Source organism: Stegodyphus dumicola, chromosome 12 (assembly GCF_044657685.1).
Source record: "Stegodyphus dumicola isolate Sdum_Otavi_A_Nest chromosome 12, ASM4465768v1".
NCBI lineage: Eukaryota > Metazoa > Arthropoda > Arachnida > Araneae > Eresidae > Stegodyphus > Stegodyphus dumicola.
This window is the reverse complement of record NC_140779.1, coordinates 31,837,291-31,857,018: the sequence shown is the minus strand read 5'-3', so window position 1 is coordinate 31,857,018 and position 19,728 is coordinate 31,837,291. Positions and strand designations below refer to the sequence as shown.

Genomic DNA, 19,728 nt, shown 5'->3' with positions numbered 1-19,728 from the left:
ATATATATATATTCCCACTTTGTTGCTTGACTCGGTGAGCTTAGATTTTTATTCTTATATGATGGTAAACAGTGCATTTTTTTGTTTTAAAAGTAATTGAATAATGTGGTTTTTATGTTCCGTTTAAGGTTTTTATGCCTTTTGTTAACTTGCATGCAATAGTTCTAGAATTATCAACAATTTAAAAGTTTAAGTTGCAAGTTAAGCTTAAGGGGACTCGCACGCCTTAAAATACTTAAAGATCTTCGAATATGCGACTGCTGCAAGAATTGAGATATTTTATTTACGTTAAAAGCAATTACTTCTAGCATTTTATAGCTGACTACATTATATAGCTGCTTTGGGAAGTAGTAACTAGAAAATTTGTGTTGCCACAAATATTTTACAATTTAATCTGCTTTGTGACAGAATATTTTATGCGTTCACGTCATGTTTCCACCTTGCGTGCATGATATTTTAAAAATAGCTAATGATACATACTTGAAATTTGATGGAATTCTTTATGTGGGTACTATCTTCTAACTGCACCAAAAATCCGATGAGTATTTTAATATTAAACAATTTTATGGACTAAAATTTTACGGATTTTTTTAATAAAATACATTTTATAAACTCAACTCCAAATAAAATAAATATTTAACACGAAAAATTCTTAGGAGTTTTGGTTCACAGTAGTTTTCAAATGTTATAAAACCTGGACATTAAATACGTAATTAAATTATGCAAGAGAATGTTTTAAACTGTGCGCGCAAGGTGGAAACATGACATGAACGCATAAAAAGTTTTGTCACAAAGCAGATTAAATTATAAAAATATTTGTGGCAGCACATATTTTCTGCTTACTAGTTCAAAAAGCAGCTAAATTATGTAATCAGCTGTAAAAAGGTGGAGGTAATTGCTTTTAAAATAAATAAGTTATCCCAATTCTTGCAACAGTAACATATTCGAAGGTCTTAAGGGCTTTAAGGTGCATCAGTCCCCGTAATAAACTACCTTTTATTTACATTTGAAGCTTAGTAGAATAGTGAAATGAGTCAGTTTTTGAACCTTCAATGCGTTTATGCCGAGTGGGAGCAAAAGTAAACTTTTAGTTTTGTACGCCGAAAAATCTACGTACAACAAAACGTAAAAACCCAAGTTTAATTATTGTTTATTTGCCAAACGAGAATAAAGTTTTCAAGGAGAACTAATTTTCCTTTAGCAGATGCACAGTAATTTGGGGATTATCGAGTTTCATCACAATCGATCCTTGAATACAAAGGAATAAATTACTTTTGTCATTCACAAAAACACAAGCACAAAGATAATTTATAGTTTAAATATGTGTTCAATGATGGCTGATTTCTCCGACGCGATAGTGGGATGTATTCAGAATTGTGTAGAAAAAGAGGAAAATAAAACCAAGAAAAAGACAACATAAAAATAAAATTAAAAAAAAAATGAAAGCTTTCAGATATTATATTAGCCCAAAGGAGCGTTTTTTAACGTTTTGTGTGTTACTTTTATTTATTAAATATCATGTTCTTCGCACTTAAACCATAAAATTCATTTCAACAGCAATATCGCAAAATAATTTTTAAATGAGCATATCTTTAGAGTTTCCGATAAACAGTCTCCCGCGCTGGTGATAAAAATGTTTTTTTCCGTACAGTGTTGCCATTGCTCGCTTTGAAATCCTTGAGTTTGTTTATCAAAAATTCGTTAAAGGTATACAAAATTTGAAATAGACAAAAATGCAAACACGAAGTTCCAAATTAGGGTTTCCAGGTGCTTATATTCAGGTACAGGACAATGTTATTCAAAATTGGATGTCTATATCTAACGTCGTTTCTTCCCAGTGCGAGAAACATACATACATTCAGGCAGAAATTCCTCATTTTTTAGTTTCTTTAAATATAATACATGGTGATAATATATGGCGGCAACAGTTTGAAAAGTGAATAGTCGCAAAATGCCGTTTCGAAATTAATAGCCGTTCTGAGCTAACGCCCTTTGGGCTAATAAGCAGTGCAATAAAATGTACGCAAAATCTTATGTACAAATGAATGAGAATTAATTAAGAATGAACTAAGTGAAAAATTAAAAATATATATAAATTTTAATATGTATATATGTATATTATTTTCATAGTCATATTGTTAGCATAAATTTAGGTATTTTTGCATAATGAAACTCAAAAGCATAGAAAGCGAACGTGTGCCAAGATATATCTTGGCGAGAGAAAACGAAGGTCGGGGGCATTCAATTCTCATCTTAGCTACTAGTACCTGGGTCAAAGGTCTAATTCAGTTAGTGCTTTCTCTTTCAGGTACTGTGTCAAAGTATGTTTATTTTTTTATTTCCTAAAAAGGTAAGCCTGATATTTAGGACTAATGATGATTCTATGTAAGTTATTCTTTTCAATACTTTAATTTTTAATGTTACCTTAATTGGTGTTGTGCTCACGTTAAGCAGAATTTTCATACTTGTTAAACAAAGATTTCGTAGTTGTTTTGATTTATGTTATTTGATTAAAACTGTGCAAAATACAGGAAGCATACTTAATACGCATTACGTGCTAATGCACAATACAACACATATACTTCCAATTAAAGAAATCTTTTAAATGTTTTCGCAACGTCAAATTAAATAAAAAATTAGACAAATAACGAAATTTAACTTTTAATGCGGTCTCAGGTTCCTGTACTTATATTTAGGAAAAATTTATACTGGTTATGAAAAAAAAAATAAGATTATAAAACGTTTGACTCCCGTACGACAAAATCTGAACGGGATATTTAATTTCAAATTTTTCAATTTTTGATGTTATTTTCAGCTTGTCTTGAATGATCTTTTCTTTAAATTAGAATAATTGGAGGGAATAAGTTGTAAACAATGTGGCAAAACTGTATATGATTTAATGGTGTCCGCCGATAACATCGCGGACGAAAACGTCGCAAAGAAAACAACGAAGGCGAAAACGTCGTGCTACAAAACATCGTATGAGAAAACATCGCAGTTCTAAAACATCGTGGTACAAAACATCGTCGTCGAAAAAAGAGCGGTTCAAAAACTTCGCAGTTTAAAAATACCGTCGTCGAAAATATCGTGGTAAAAAATAAAGTATCTAGAAATCATCGCGTGACGATAACATCGCAGACATGCTTTTTTCAGACTTTAATAACTGCAAATAGATATTCCCATAATAATTTGTGAGCACAAGATAGAAAAGAGGATAATTTGTTTTTCATATTTTATATTAACTAATAATTTTTTGCTGAGAAAATAAGAAGGAAACTTAAGCATAGAAAATTAAGGCAACTTATAACACTTAATAGAATTTTAACCCTACATAGTTAACTAACAAAGACCGCTAATAAATCATTTTTATAAAGTTTTTACTGGTAATTTTTCATAAAAAGTATAATCTATATGTTGCATTTAATTTTCTATGCTTAAGTTTCCTTCTTACTTTTTCAGCAAAAATTTATTTGTTAATAAAAAAATGTGAAAGTAAAAATTATCCTTCTTTCTATCTTGCGCTCACAAATTATTATGGGAATATCCATTTGAAGTTATTAAAGTCTGAAAAAAGCATGTCTGCGATGTTATCGTCACGCGATGATTTGTAGATACTTTATTTTTTACCACGGTCTTTTCGACGACGGTGTATTTAAACTGCGAAGTTTTTGAACCGCTTTATTTTCGACGACGATGTTTTGTACACCGAGGTTTTAGGACTGCGCTGTTTTCTCTTTGCTATGTTTTCTCCCACGATGTTTTGTAGCACGACGTTTTCGCCTTGCGTTGTTTTCTCTGCGACGTTTTCGTCCGCGATGTTTTTGCCGCGATGTTTTCGGCTGTAACCTGATGTAATACGCCATACAAGTCCTGTGGTGTCCACATGAAATTTTTTAAGTTGGTTTTTGAAGAGAAAACATAACAATATTAGTAGTTATTGAAGCAAATGCAAAACAATCCTTGGATCAAAGCTGTTACATTCCGTAATCCTGGAAAATGATCAGCCCGCGAAGTCAGTTTTAGATTATGGATATCCTATTCTCTGTGTCCTAACCGCATATTCGTCTAGCAGAAATTCAGCCTATTACTAACAGACTTGATAAACAACTATCTACAAATAATGTAAATTGCTTCTGTTCTACAAACTTATATTTAAATGCATTTAAATAATGGGGAATGTATATTAGTTTAAGATACAAGTTTCTCAACTACTGACTATCCCAATCCTGATCAAATTTCTTCATCTTGAAGTTGGTACAGATCGACTAATTTTTAAAAGTTTATAAGATATTTTTTCCCTCCTTTCTGCATGCCTTCTTGGTGCAACAGTTAGCACACTCGGGGCGTATTCCAGTGGTCCAGGTTCGAGTCCTGCAGATGGCATTGCTTATTTTTCATGTCTTATGCTTCAAAAATAAGCCTAATGACTCTACAGCGGCTCTTGAACTAAAATGTGGTGGATGATGATTCTTCTCCACCAAGATTTGGCGACAGGGTCTTTTAAACCCCAGTCGTCCTTTAAAAGGGGAACTATGTAAGGTATTTTCTCCCCTTTTCCAGCATGCATTAGCGGTGTAGCGGTTAGCACACTTGGCGCGTATTCGACAGGTTCAGGCTCGAGTGCTGGTGAGGACATTGCGTTTTTTTTCACTTTTCCTGCTTCAAAAAACCTAATGACTCTACGTTGGGTCCCGAACAGGGATTCGAACTTGGAGCCGTCGAATACGCGCCGACTGCTCAAAGCGTTACACCACGAAGGCATCTTGGAAAAACTGAGAAAATACCTCATATAAAAGAAAGCATTTTGAATTTTGCATGAAGTGAAAGTGTTTAATTTAATGATTCACTTTCATCCAAAGCTTAAAGATTTAACTGTGCGTTTACACTAATAAAACAAGACGCAACTTGGTATGCAGAGACATTAGGATTTTTTCTAAGACGGAGAGATGAAAAATAAGCAACCGCCTTCGCCGGGAATCAAACCACAGACCTCTGGAATACCGACCCAGCGTGCAGAACCCCTACACCACGAAGGCGGGAGAAATACCTTATAGGTATGTCAGTAAACTGAATGTAAACGTACACTTTTTATAATTTAAGTCCCAAATTAAAGTAAGAAATTACCAACTAGGCGTAAATTAAATTTCACAGTAGAGGGTAGAAAAATTACTAGTGGTTTAAAAGAAGTAGCAGACAATGAAACTTCATATTCAGAATATGAACTTCATATTCTTCATATTCATATAGACATATTCAGTATATGAAATTTCACTTATTCATTTAAGCCGCCCAGACGGTGTTCTCCTTAGGGAAGACTACTGCGGTACCGAAGGAAAAGGGTTCGAATTCCAGAGAAGGCATGGTTGTATCTAGGGAACTTAATAGGGGGCAACAGTGGCCGTCTATTAGGTGCCTCTATAATAAAATGGCCATCACTTCTGGCTTTATGAGTGGCCACTGCTGAATAGGCAACTGCCTATTGATAGCATTGGACCATTTTACCCATGGACCATTGGATTAAAAAACTGATTTATTTCAATGGTCCAATGATATTATCATTGGCTGCCTATTAGGTGACTCTACAATAAAATGGCCACCATTTCTGGTTTTATGAGTGGCCAATGCTGAAGAGGCAACTGCCTAGCAATTGACCATTTCATCAATGGACCGTTGGATTAAAAAACTGATTTATTTCAATGCTCCAATGATATTATCATTGGCTACCTATTAGGTGCCTCTACAATAAAATGGCCACCACTTCTGGCTTTTTGAGTGGCCAATGCTGAATAGGCAACTGCCTAGCAATTGATCATTTGATCCATGGATCATTGGATTAAAAAACATATTTATTTCAATGCGGTAATGATACTATCATTGGCTGCCTATTAGGTGCCTCTACAATAAAATGGCCACCATTTCTGGTTTTATGAGTGGCCAATGCTGAACAGGCAACTGCCTAGCAATTGACCATTTTATCAATGGACCGTTGGATTAAAAAACTGATTTATTTCAATGCTCCAATGATATTATCATTGGCTACCTATTAGGTGCCTCTACAATAAAATGGCCACCACTTCTGGCTTTATGAGTGGCCAATGCTGAATAGGCAACTGCCTAGCAATTGATCATTTGATCCATGGACCGTTGGATTAAAAAACATATTTATTTCAATGCTGTAATGATATTATCATTGGCTGCCTATTAGGTGCCTCTGCAATAAAATGGCCACCACTTCTGGCTTTATGAGTGGCCAATGCTGAATAGGCAACTGCCTAGCAATTGATCATTTGATCCATGGATCATTGGATTAAAAAACATATTTATTTCAATGCTGTAATGATATTATCATTGGCTGCCTATTAGGTGCCTCTACAATAAAATGGCCACCACTTCTGGCTTTATGAGTGGCCAATGCTGAATAGGCAACTGCCTAGCAATTGATCATTTGATCCATGGACCATTGGATTAAAAAACATATTTATTTCAATGCTGTAATGATATTATCATTGGCTGCCTATTAGGTGCCTCTACAATAAAATGGCCACAACTTCTAGCTTTATGAGTGGCCAATGCTGAATAGGCAACTGCCTAGCAATTGACCATTTGATCAATGGACCATTGGATTAAAAAACATATTTATTTCAATGGTCCAATGATATTATCATTCCCTGCCTATTAGGTGCCTCTACAGTAAAATGGCCACCACTTCTGGCTTTATGAGTGGCCAATGCTGAATAGGCAAAAGCCTAGCATTGGACCATTTGAGCCATGGACCACTGTATTAAAAAACTGATTTATTTCAATGGTCCAATGATATTATCATTGGCTGCCTATTAGGTGCCTCTACAATAAAATGGCCACCACTTCTGTCTTTGTGAATGGTCAATGCTGAAGAAGCGAGTGCCCACCATTGGCCATTGGATTAAAAAAACTTATTCTTTCTAAAGAAGAATGCTTGAATTAACTTTAATAAAGATAACCTTGTCAGGACTGCTATTCCTTCTAATTGCCTTGGGAAACATCTAGAAATCCTGAATGGGAACAGGGAGCTTACTCAAGCTAAGTTCGTGTATGCGTGGAATAGACAACACAAGTAAAAAAGGTTAACCCTTTATTTCTCACAACATATAAGCTTTCCCACACTTGGGGATACAGAGATCAACACTTTTGGTCTAAAATGTTGAAAATAAGAAATATTCATTAAATAAAGAATAAACTAACTAACTAAATAAGAATTAATCTTAAATTCTGTACAAAGACTATTAACGCGAAGATTGGCCTTTCGACACTACGTATCCAGTGAGTGAAATGCAAATACTACAATAAGTCTAATATACCAACAGGAACTAAAGTTCTGGACTTAAAGGCAGAACTGACTGAAAAGCACGCGCGTAGCAGGGCAGCAGGAAGGCTCTTCTCTCTCTTGACTAGAAGCCATTTCTTGAATATCTATACAGTTTGCAAACTCATTAACATGAAAATTCTGCTCGCGCTTATTCTTCTGGCCGGAAATGGAAAATAAGAGAGGATAGCAAAGTTTACAATAAAATAAATGTTAGTAAAACTTAAAATCCTTATAACCTGTATATTCAGTATAAATAAAAATTTGCCCATTGCGCAAAAAAAAAAGTGGGAAAATATTAAAAATTGGCTTAGCTTCAGATTAATGGGAAATCGGATTTATTTTGACAAAATTATGAAAATTTATATCTGTCTTGACTTTATACGACTGCATTCTTAAAAATCTGGTAATCTTGAGAAAGAAATAGATTTACAATAGTGCGAAATACAGACAGTCCAAGGAAAGGACAACTGGCGAGAAATACTTGTTTTACTTATCTGTGGTTCATTCTCAGAAAACTGAGCGAATTGTATAAACATTTTCAAGTTTTCCATAAGTGTAATGTAAATGCAAACTATTTCCGTTTAAAAAAATCGTTTTTCCTGACAGTATCATTTCTAAGGCAGATAAGAAGACAGCTTTGATATTCGACTGAATAAAATTTTAAATGCCATATTACGATTAAGTTTGGTGAATACGGTAAAGTCTTTAAGGTATCTGCCTAAGGGATGACTTCGTGGGGAGCTTTCCGAGGGAAACTGCCTCTTATACTCGTTGCACGTGGAAAAAGCCTCGAAAACGCCAATGAAGCCAACCCGTTCGGGAGATTTGATCCTTCGACCGAACTACCAGTTTTCAGCTACTTACCACTCGGCCGCTGTTGGGCCCGCAAATAATTTAGTAAATCTATTAGTAATAAAGATTAATTTAGTAATTCAAATTCGGACAAATTGCAAACGCATTCTTATACAAAAGCGAATGGTGAAAGTGAAAAGGCACTGAGGCCTAGCAACGGCTGTTTCAAATCAGTTTTAACCTATATCGATAATTAAAGGCAACGAGCACTATCATATCGATATTAATTATGTGTAATATTATAATAGCACATTTGGATAAAATTTGCAGCGCAAAAGACACTATTGATTTAATTAACTGTAATGGACATTATCATTTATTCGCAGTGCGAAAAAAAACTTAAAAAAAAAAAAAAAAAAAAAAAATCTGAAATGTTTCAGATTTTAAATTACGTCCAAAGGGGCGTTTTTTAACATTTTGTGTGTTACCTTTCTTTATTAAATATCATGTTCCTCGCACTTAAACCGTAAGATCCAGTGCAACAGCAATATCGCAAAATAGTTTTAAAACGAGCATATCTTTAGAATTTCCGACACAGAGACTCACGCGCTGGAGATATGTTTTTTCTGCACAACGTTGCCATTGCTCGCTTTGAAATCCTTGAGTTTGTTAATCAAAAATTCGTCAAAGTTTTAAAAAATAGGAAATCGATCATAAAACAAATTCCAAATTTCAAATTTGGTCTTCCACATGCTCATATTCGTTGGAGGATTACGTTATTCAAAATTCGATGTACCGTTATTTTATGACAATGTGAGAAATATACATACATTTACGCGGATTTTCATTATTTAATTTCTTCAAATATAATGCAGGACTCTAACATTTTGTGGCAAAAGTTTGAAGAGTGAACCGACATTTATGAGTCCGACGCAAAATGCCAAAACGAAAGCAATAGTCCTTCGGGACTCAAGTCCCTTTGGACTAAAAACACGCAAATAATCCAATAAAGAAAATTTATGAAAAATCGACCTAAAAACTTGAAAGTCATAGCTATTTAAGACTCATAATCAATCAATCTGAAGATACCTTGAAAAATATCTCTTTCATAAAAGGAGAAGAAGAAGTCTATACTGTTAAAATCAGTGTGCGTCTTCTGTTTGTTTGTTTGTGACATTATCTCATCTGGAATGGCGGGAAGTTGAATTTTGAAAGAGGTACCCCCCGGATTCTAAAAATTTGAGAGGAGCCATTTCAACCCTTCTCATCTTCGTCCGACTTTAATCAATCGTGATATTAATTAAAAACTCTGAAAACGCTAATTTTCGCGCTCATTTTCCCGAGTGGAAACGGTCTCGCACACGCTGGAGATAAAAATCTGCTTTATATCGAGAAATATTACCACTACTCGTTTTCATATCGTAGACTTTGTTAACAAAAAATTGTAAGTTTTACAAAATATGAAATAAAAATAGCATTGCCATACATTAAATATATTATTATTATATAAGGTTATATTCTGAAGTTGAAAAAAGCACGCGATTGCATGTGACGTCATTGCATGTCGAACATGGACCTTATAAGAAATAAACTAACCCAAACGGGTTTTCTCCTTCGTCTGAGGCGTAGCCGGCTGTCACCTTGATCACATCCGGAGGAGTAGGGACGACTTGCAGAAATTTAACAGTGGTTGCCTATTGCGGCGTGTATAATTGTCAAGATAAAGCTGGTTGTAGCGCCTCATTTCACAAATTAGAATTCCTACATCTTTTTATTTTTGAAATTGAGATTGGTTTTTAAAAATTTAACATATTTATCAAGCATAATTAACGTTCCAAATAATTATAAAGCTATTGCATGCTTTCAGGGCTGAATATTTTTTTAGCTTTTCATATGCTGTAAAGAAATTTATAACTACTTCTTTTAGAAAATAATATTTTAAATCTGAACTAACAGAAAATTTCAAACAAACAATTTTCTCTTGCAATTTTTATACTTTTTATTGGCGTAAATAAGTAAAAAATACTAAAATATTTAAAAACGAATTTTTGAAAGTTTTGTTTAAAATTCTAAATTGTGCTGGTTTTTTAAAATTATAGATGAGTATTATAGCACAATTTCTATAAAGGAAATTTATTTCAATTATATTTCATAATGCATCATAGAGATAAACACTTTTGACTCCTTAAAAATTTTTATGCATTTAATTCTAATATTAAAATTGTATTTAACCGTAATAATTAATTTTGCTTGTGTTTTATAGTGATGATTTTTTTTAAATTTATTTTTAGTTCTGCACAAGATTTTTTTTATTTACTGTTAATTTAATTTATTAACCCAAAGGGGAGGTAGCCTAGAAAGGCTGTCAGTTTCGAAGCGGCATTTTACGCTGTTGTACTATAAATGCCCGTGTCTCCTTGCAAATTGTTGTTACCAAATATTATAGCCCTGTATTATATATATTTAAAGAAATTAAATAATGAAGAATCTGCATGAATACATGTATGTTTCTCTCACTGTGACAAAAACGACAGTATCTAGAGCCATCAAATTCTGAATAATGTAAACCTCCACCCGAGCATGGGCATCTGGACGGCCGAATTTCGAATTTGTTTTAATCTATTTCATATTTCGTAAAACTTTAACGAATTTTTGATTAACAAACTCAACGAGTTCAGAGTGAGCACTGTACGGAAAATAACAGTTTTATCTCCAGTGGGGAAATTCTAAAGATATGCTGTTTTCAAATGTATGTGGTTTACGGGCGAAGAACATGATATTCAATAAATATAGGTAACACACAAAACGTTAAAAAAGGGTTCCTTTTGGGCGTAATATAAAATCTGAGTGCTTCTATATTTTATTTTACCTTTTTTTTTTTCCTTCATTACACTCAGAAAATTTATGCTCCGAATTTTATAAATTACTAAAATAAATATTCCACTTTAATGTTAATGATTTAATAATGATATAATTTTTTTACATCTTTTTTTATTTTTAATGTTTTGTAATGTTATTATAGTTTTGACAATCACTGCCTGAAAATGGTAATTAAATTAAAAAAATTATCAGATCTTGTTTAATTTTACATTATTTATTTCAAAGCATCACGTACTATCAATCTTATTTAATTTTACGTTATTTATACGCAAAATTAAGTTCATAAATTTTGTGCTTAGAGTTTTTACTGTTTTACCAAAGTAAAAATGTTTGTACAAGAATTACGCGTGAAAAAAAAATGCGCGAAATGCAGTAAAAAGTGCTTTAATGAGATATATTAAATCCTATTTGGAATAAACTGTGGATTTCATAATCTCATCACTATACAAGGTATCACATTTAATAATTAAAAAGAGCTTTGTGATACAAAGTCAGTGTTAAAGTAAACCAGATCGTCCCTACTCTTTCTTGCCGACATGTCGGTGACGCGCGTCTCGCCCACTGGGTTAGTCTATCTCTTATAAGGTCCATGAGCAAATGTATGTGACGTCATTGCATGTCGAAAAGTTTTCGTTCAGGTCTGCATTTTGAATAAATAGCTGCTGCTGGAATTTTTTTTTTTTTTTTTTTTTTTTTTTTTTTTTTTTTTTGTTTTTTGTTTCAGGTTAGGATAACTGACACAGTATGTTATTACCACGTTAATTCATTTACTGATATTGAGAAAAACTTTTTATATTACATTAAATTTAAATGATGACGTCATACGTGTATGTATTTATATATTATAGTATTCAGAAAGCTAGTACATTAAGTTTTAGGCTTTAAAAAGGTCGCAGTATAATATTTCTCTATATTCATTCTGTCGATGAAATCTGAACAAATATTTTATTTGTCCCCTTGAAAATCAGACGTTTGTTCAGCAATCAGGCGTATGTTGAATAAATATCTAATTTTACTTAGGAAAAAAAAAAGCAATTTAATAAATAAAAAAAATTCTGAAAGCTTCAGATTTACGTCAAAAGGTGCTTTGTTTAACGTTTCGTGTGTTACCTTTATTTATTTAATATCATGTTCTTCGCACTTAAAACATAAAATTCAATTCAAAAGCAATATCAGAAAATATTTAAAAGAGCATATTTTTTTAAGAATTTCCGATACACAGTCTCGCGTGCTGGAGATAAAAATGTTTTTTTTTCCTCTTCCGTACGATGCTGCCATTACTCGCTTTGAAATCGTTGAGTTTCTTAATCAAAAACTCATAAATGCTTTACAAACTATACTATTAAAATAATAATAAAACAAATAAAATAAGAAATAGATAATAAAAGAAATTCCAAATTTGGGCATCCAGATGCCCATATTCGGGTGGAGACTTACGTTATTCAAGGCCCACCATCGGTCGAGCGGTAAAGTCACTGAACACTGGTAGTTCGGTCCGAGTTTCGAATCTCCCGAACGGGTTGGCTGCATGGGCGTTTTCGTAGTTTTCCCCATGCGTAACGTATATACGAGATAGTTTCCCTTAGAAAGTCCTCCACGAAGGTAACCCTTCCCTTAGGCAGATAGTCTTAGTGTGCTTTGGCGTAATTAAATAAACCAAACCAAATCTTACATTATTCAAAATTGCATGGCTCTAGGTACTGTTGTGTTATCGGAATGCGAGAAACATACACACATTTATGCAGATTCTTCATTATTTAATTTCTTTAAATATAGCATAGGGTGATAATATTTGGTGGCAAAAATTTCAAAATGAAACGGACATTTAAGGTTTACGACGCAAAATGCTGAAACGAAATTAATAACCCTTCTGGGCTAACGCTCTTTGGGATAATGACTGATTTGTTGCAAAATCAGTTATTATCCCAAAGAGAATTTAAATTAAGCTTGAATTCAAATTAAACTTCCATAAATACTGACTATACATTAACATAAGTTTATAACAAATCAAAAATTAACTGCCTTAACTTATCAATGCGAAGTCAAAAAGGCGAATTTAATTTAGAAGAACATTTAAAGCATGACAATAAGAATAAATAGACTTACCCTCAGAAGTAAGTCGCAGTCTGATATAAAAAATTAAGATCTTGTATACCCTTTCAGAGTATAAATGGAAGAAAACTTTATTTTCCTTGCAGCGAGCTAAAAATAAAGCGGTCGTCTGTAAAATAAAACCGACTTCGAAATACTCAGATATATTAGGCAAAAGCGGCGAGTGAATTTAGTAACCTTGCTTGCTAAACCACCCATTTGTAACATGAGATTAGGCTTAAGACTAATGTCCAAATTTTCTGTTGGTCAAGAGTCTTTAATAGCTAACTGCCGAGCAATTGTACACGCATCAGAGCTTAAGACATATAAATGAATCTTAAATTTTATTGCTTTTTCTACTCACTTTAACAAAGCCCTTTCAATCTGAGTTTTTAAAAATCCTATGATTTTGCAGCAATCTTCATAATTTCATGAAATTGTGTGATTAAAATGGGAGTTTTATTGGGTCTTTGTGAAGAAAAACTAACAATTTAAATTTTTTTTTCATTCAGTTACATAGCAGAAAATTACATTTGTCTTAAAATCGTTTAACACACATTTCAAAGGAATGATTGGGTTTTGAAATTTTTTTTAAAAAAATTCCAAATAATTCTGATTTCTTTTAACAACGAAACACATATACGTACAAAGTCTTTAGCGTTTTTATTTCATTGTACGAAGTAAAGGAAGGGTTATAATCACGGAAAATTACAGGTACCATGTTTCAACGAAAATATCCATTTTGACCGCTATCGAATGCAATTTAACGATGTTGTTGTGTGACATCTGTACGTATGGACAGAACAAAGGACACTTCCCCCCTAGAAAATTATAAGTCTGATTTAAAGTGGATTCAGAAGAGATTTTTTTGTGGCGTCTATACGTACGTACGTACGTGCATATGTATGTATTATCTCGCATAGCTCAAACACGAGTTGCCTTCGAACTTGAAATTTTGAATATAGGATAGCTATAGGATGTAATTGCGTACCTCTGTTTTTAATTGCAATCGGCGCACCAAACGTTCATAAATTATATGTATATATATGTCTACTCTGTTACTCAGCTCAGTGAGCTCAGCTTCTTTATTCCTATATGTTTGTAAATTGCGCATTTTTTGCTTTAAAAATGATTAAATTATGTTGTTCTTATCTTCCGGTTAAGATTTTTATGCTTTTAGTTAACCTGCATGCAATAATTCTGTTATTATCAATATTTTAGAAGTTTTTTGAAGTGTTGCTAAGCCTAATTTTTGATTACGATAGCAGCCATGTTTGTTTACATTTGAAACTTACCAGAATAATGGATCTGTTACCAATCCAGAGAAGCTTTTCTCCACAATAACAAAGTAACGTCTTATTATGTCAATGCGAATTAAATTAGGCTTCATTCATTCTGGAATTATCATTTAAGTTATTAGCTTGTTTTCTCGTACAAACTGTAATTTTAATTGCAAAAATTGTTTTTTTAATTGTTTTATCTGTATTTTGGTGTTTTATGTTTTCCTATATCTTTCAAATTTTAATGAAAGTATTTTGAATTTTTATGTATTTTTGCCTTGCCGCGAAGTGAGAACTGAATTAATCAGTAACGCATGCGCATTAGGTAAGCGATGCTGAATCGTCTGTGGAAAACTACTTCTTTTTTATTTGTTTAATTTCTTTTATGCATTGTGTTAGATTTATTATTGTATTTGAATAGAACTTGTGGTAATTCTTCAGATAATGTAATTTTTGTGCAGTGTGAATTAAAAAATGAATGAAATGTAACGCTGTTAAGTGAACCTATCGCCGAAGTGTCGCTGTGTTAAATAAATATAATGAACTTTAAAGAGCGTATTTATTCTATTCTGGTTTATGCGCTATCGACGAAGTAGATTTAATTCAAAATTCGTGAACTGATAATTCAATATGTTTAAATGAAATGCAGGAAAATTGCGTATAATTTAATATTCTGTACAAGGAAGTCATGTAGTGTACATATCAGATTTTTTTAGTCTTATGTTAAATTGTGCATTTCTTTGCTTTAAAAAAATGATTAATTTATGTTGTTCTTATCTTCCTGTTAAGGTTTTTATGCCTTTGGTTAATCTGCATCAAATATTTTAAGAATTATCAACAATTTAAAAGTTGTTTAAGTGCGGCTAAGCCTAATTTTTTTTACCATAGCAGCGATATTTGTTTACATTTGAAACTTAGCAGAACAGTGGATTTGTTGCCAATGTAAAGAACCTAAGCTTCGCAACAGCTGTTTCTTTTTTATTTGTCTTATTTATTTTATACATCGTTTTAGATTTATTATAGTATTTGAATAGAACATGTGGAAAAGATTAGATAATCTTTCCGATGATATAATTTTTCAGCATTTTGTGTTACAAAATGAATGAGATATAACGCTGTTATGTGAACCTAGCGCCAGAGTGTCGCTAAAGAAATATAATGAATTTTAAAGAGTGTATTTATTCTATTCTGGCTTACGCTCTATCGTCAAAGTAGATTTCATTCAATTCAATAAGTTTAAATGAAATGCAGGAAAAAATGCTTATAATTTAATATTCAGTGCAAGAAGTCATGTGGTATACAATTCAGATTTTTTAATAGCAAATTTAGAAGGGGCTAGTGATAAGTATTTTTGAAGTAACATGCACGTTACGCCATGGTTTTTTTAAAAATATTTTATCAGAATTTTAACTAAACATGATTTTTATGACGGGTCCTATTACGTAAGCGCACTTAATGCCCCGCCGAAACGGATGGTAAGAGATTGCGTGACGTGTCCTGTCTTAAGAAGTAAAGTGGAAAAGTATTTCGTAAATTTTGATTTAAACTGAGTTAATTTATCATTTGCTTTTCAATGGTCATTTTACTTATGCATTAAATTTTAAGACACTTTTAATATCGCAGTTATTTTTATAAATCAGCAGAAAATCTGAAAACATACTATTGCATAGGTACGGGTTCGTAATAGATTGAATGCACAATTCCGATAAAGGGTTAATAAAAATTTTTATAAAAAGAAATATTTCAGAACCTGGAATTCCCCACAGAAATATTCGTACAAGTGTTTGCAGTACTACACAGTATAATCAGTAGTTACACTTCAAACTACTAAAAACGTTAAATACAACGCAATGTAACTCGCATCTAAAGAGAAAACTAATTCGGATTTCTCAGTTCACGCGGAACTAAACAACTCTCAAAAATAGTAACTAAACAACTGAGAGCAGATGCTCTCTTTTCGGCCTTAAATAGTTTTTCAACCGGCCTCGAGATATTTCTAGCACTTTCTGCTTCTCGAAATTACTGGAAAGCAATAAGAGTGGAATTACGGTTCCAGTTAACACAGTAATCCATTACATTTGTTCAATTTTAATACAAATTACCGAGATATCCATTTTCCAATGTTAAATGCACGTGCCTCTGTATTCTTACTTTTCCGGCATAGGTTTCTCTTAAAATTTGTATAATAAATAAATAAAATAAAATTATTTATTAATAATAAATATAAATAAATAAAATAAAATTATTTATTAATAATAAATAAATAATAAATAAAATAAAACAAAAAATAAAATTAATAATAAATAAAGTAATAAAAAATAAAATTATTTATTATAAAAATTTTAATTATAAATAAAATAATTATAATTATAATTAAAATTAATAATATATAATAAATAAAATAATTTTTATTATAATTCTACTAAAATTTTCTATCGGAATACAAAATTCATAAAAATATAATAAGGCAAGTTGGTACAAAAAAAGACTGTTCTATATTTCCCGCTCTGTTGGATCGATTGACGAAATTCTGGTTTTCATGTCTCAAAAGAGCAATTTAAGATATATATTAGATTTATATATAGCATTACTCTAACATAGGTATTTTGACACAAAATGGGATTTTTTTTCTGAAAAAAATCATACCAATATTTTTCCATATTTCTATATTAAGACGCAAATTATACCTAAATATTTAATTTTATAAAATTTGTGACGAAATTTACGAAGAAATTCAAGAATTTAACTTGGCGCATTTTTTTTCAGTTTGCGCCAAAAATAATTCATTTGGCAAACTTCTTAATGTATGGCAACCTATTTTCCTTTCGTGCAGGAGCGGATAAAACATCATATCATTCCTACCTTTTTACACTGTGGATGAGCGGGAAAAAAAGTCACATCGTTTCCACTTTCAAATAATTTTAACAAAGTGTCTAAATACCATTTGATGTTATTATTGCTTTCAACACATATGCCAAATTTCAAAATGCACCAATTCACGAATATCTTCAGAAATTCTGAATAAAAATTTTAATCTTTTGCAGGTATGCTTAGTAATACATTTACTTTAAGGTGATTGTAAAAATTTTATACGTTATAATCGAAAATGTCTTTCGAAAAATTTATAATATTTAAAAATACAAATTAAAAAATTAATCGTAAAAAATGGCCAAATGTTAATTGGAATGAACCCGAATTTCGAAGTGTGAAAGGAAGAATCAAATAAATTTAATAAAAAAAGAGACATATATAAATATATACTAATTAAAATTAAGGACCAAAATGTTGTGGGCTAATTTTTTAAAACTACTCATGCGATTTTTACAAAACTTGGCAGTTTGGCGTAATTTGAGTCGTAGAACCGAAATATGGAAAACAATTGGCATGTCATTTCAGAAAAGGTCTGATTTTATGTCAAAATACCTATATTAGAACAAAGCTGTATATAAATCTAATACATACTCTAAGTCGTGCTTTTGAGACATGAAAAGCGAGGGTTGAATTTCGTCAATTGACCCAGTAGAACGGGAGATATCCCTTTTTTTCTTTTTTTTTTTTCGCTGTGTACATGTTACAACTTGTCCCGAGATTTTGATTCCTATGATTAGCTTTTCTTCTTTAAATGCTAACATGCCAATTACTTTTTTGTATTTAATTTTCTTTCCCAAAATATAAAAATCAATTTTATACCCTTAAAGATTAGACCAGTTCTTATGGCTACACCTCGGAAGCAATGCAACAGACGCCGATGCAAAAGGAAATCTGCCATCCTATCTGACACACCCGATAAAGAAGCATAGGAAAAAGGTTATGAAAAGATACTTAATAAGGAACGAAATATGAAGAGAAAAATAAAGGAAAGGGAAAAGTTAAAGACAAAATAAATCCAAAAAGAAAACGAAGGGATAAAATAAATGAAGAAGAAAATTTTGATCTCAGATACAGATTTCTGGATCAGAAAAGTGTTTTTGCTTATTTTACAAAGATGTTTAAAACAATTCTGATGAACAGGGTGCATTGTTTATTTTGCAAAATGGGGACATACGTTAAATGAATGAGAGAAAACAATCTGTAATTTGTGTTAACCGAAATTCTCATGAAGACTAACCGTGTTGTTGATAAGTTAGTTAATTTCATCTTTGGTTTACTATAAACCACTTAATTGTTTCTTCATCAAGTAATAATAATTTCCAAATGCTATTTAAATCTTGTCGTGTTTACTATTACCACTAGCCTTAAGTTTGTAGCCGAGTACTGGGGCAAATTGTAACAGGCAAATAATTTGGGTAAAATATTTTTTGTGCTAAATTTAACAAAATTACCGAAATTTTGTTTCTTGAATATCATGAAGGGATAGTTATGCTATGAAAAACAGCTATTATAACCTCGGAATCGTAAATATGTTTAAAAATATAAACATTTTCTCCAACATTATTATAACTAATAGAGTCATTATGTTATTTTGAAGCAGGAGACATGAACAATGAGAAACGTCCTCGCCGGGACTCGAGCTTTGACCTCTCAAATACGCGCCAAGTGTGTTTTCCTTACACCACGAAAAGAACCACCATGCAGAAAAGAAGAAGAAAATACCTTACATACTTCCCCTTTTAAAGGGCGACTGGAGACCCAATCGCGAAATCCTGGCGGTGAAGAATCATCATCCACTACATTTTAGTTCGGGCGCCACTGTACAGTCATTACTTATTTTTGAAGCAGGAGTACATGAAAAATGAGCAATGCCTTCGCCGGCACTCGAACCTGGACTTCTAGAATACGCGCTGAGTGGGTTAGCGGGTTACAGCCGAAAACATCGCGCCAAAAACATCGTGGACGAAAACAACGCAAGGCGAAAATGTCGTGGTGCAAAACATCGTGGGAGAAAACATTGCAGTTCTAAAACATGGTGGTGCAAAATATCGTGGTCGAAAATAAAGCGGTACCAATACTTCGCAGTTTAAAAACATTGTCGTAAAAAATAAAGTACCTAAAAATCATCGTAATACGATAACATCGCACACATGCGTTTTTGAAATCCCATATTGCCATATTATGTAACTAACTTTCGTCATAAATGGACATAAAAAAACTGATTGCACGCAATGCATGAAAATGCTAACGACAATTTAAGAATAAACGGAAGCAAAACAATATATAATTTTCACTAAAAGAATATCAAATGAATAAAACGGGAAAGAAAATAATTTGATAAATAATTAAAGAGTTTTAATAGAGGTTATCTCATGCATTTACAGATATTCCTCTTTCTAAACATTTTTAGAATATATTTTTCATTAAAAATTATCAGCAAAATATAAAAAAAGATGAATTTATTTATAA

At 32.1% G+C, this 19,728-nt stretch overlaps 1 protein-coding gene across 1 annotated transcript in view; it reads right to left on the bottom strand.

The window, feature by feature from the left end:
- Window positions 1-13,243, bottom strand: part of LOC118188481 (fatty-acid amide hydrolase 2-A-like) — a 95,528-nt gene extending 82,285 nt beyond the window's left edge. Inside the window, exon 1 of the mRNA XM_085827596.1 lies at window positions 13,124-13,243. The gene's annotated coding sequence lies outside the window, so the exon portion shown is untranslated. The remainder of the gene's footprint in view (window positions 1-13,123) is intronic.
- Window positions 13,244-19,728: the final 6,485 nt, after the last annotated feature.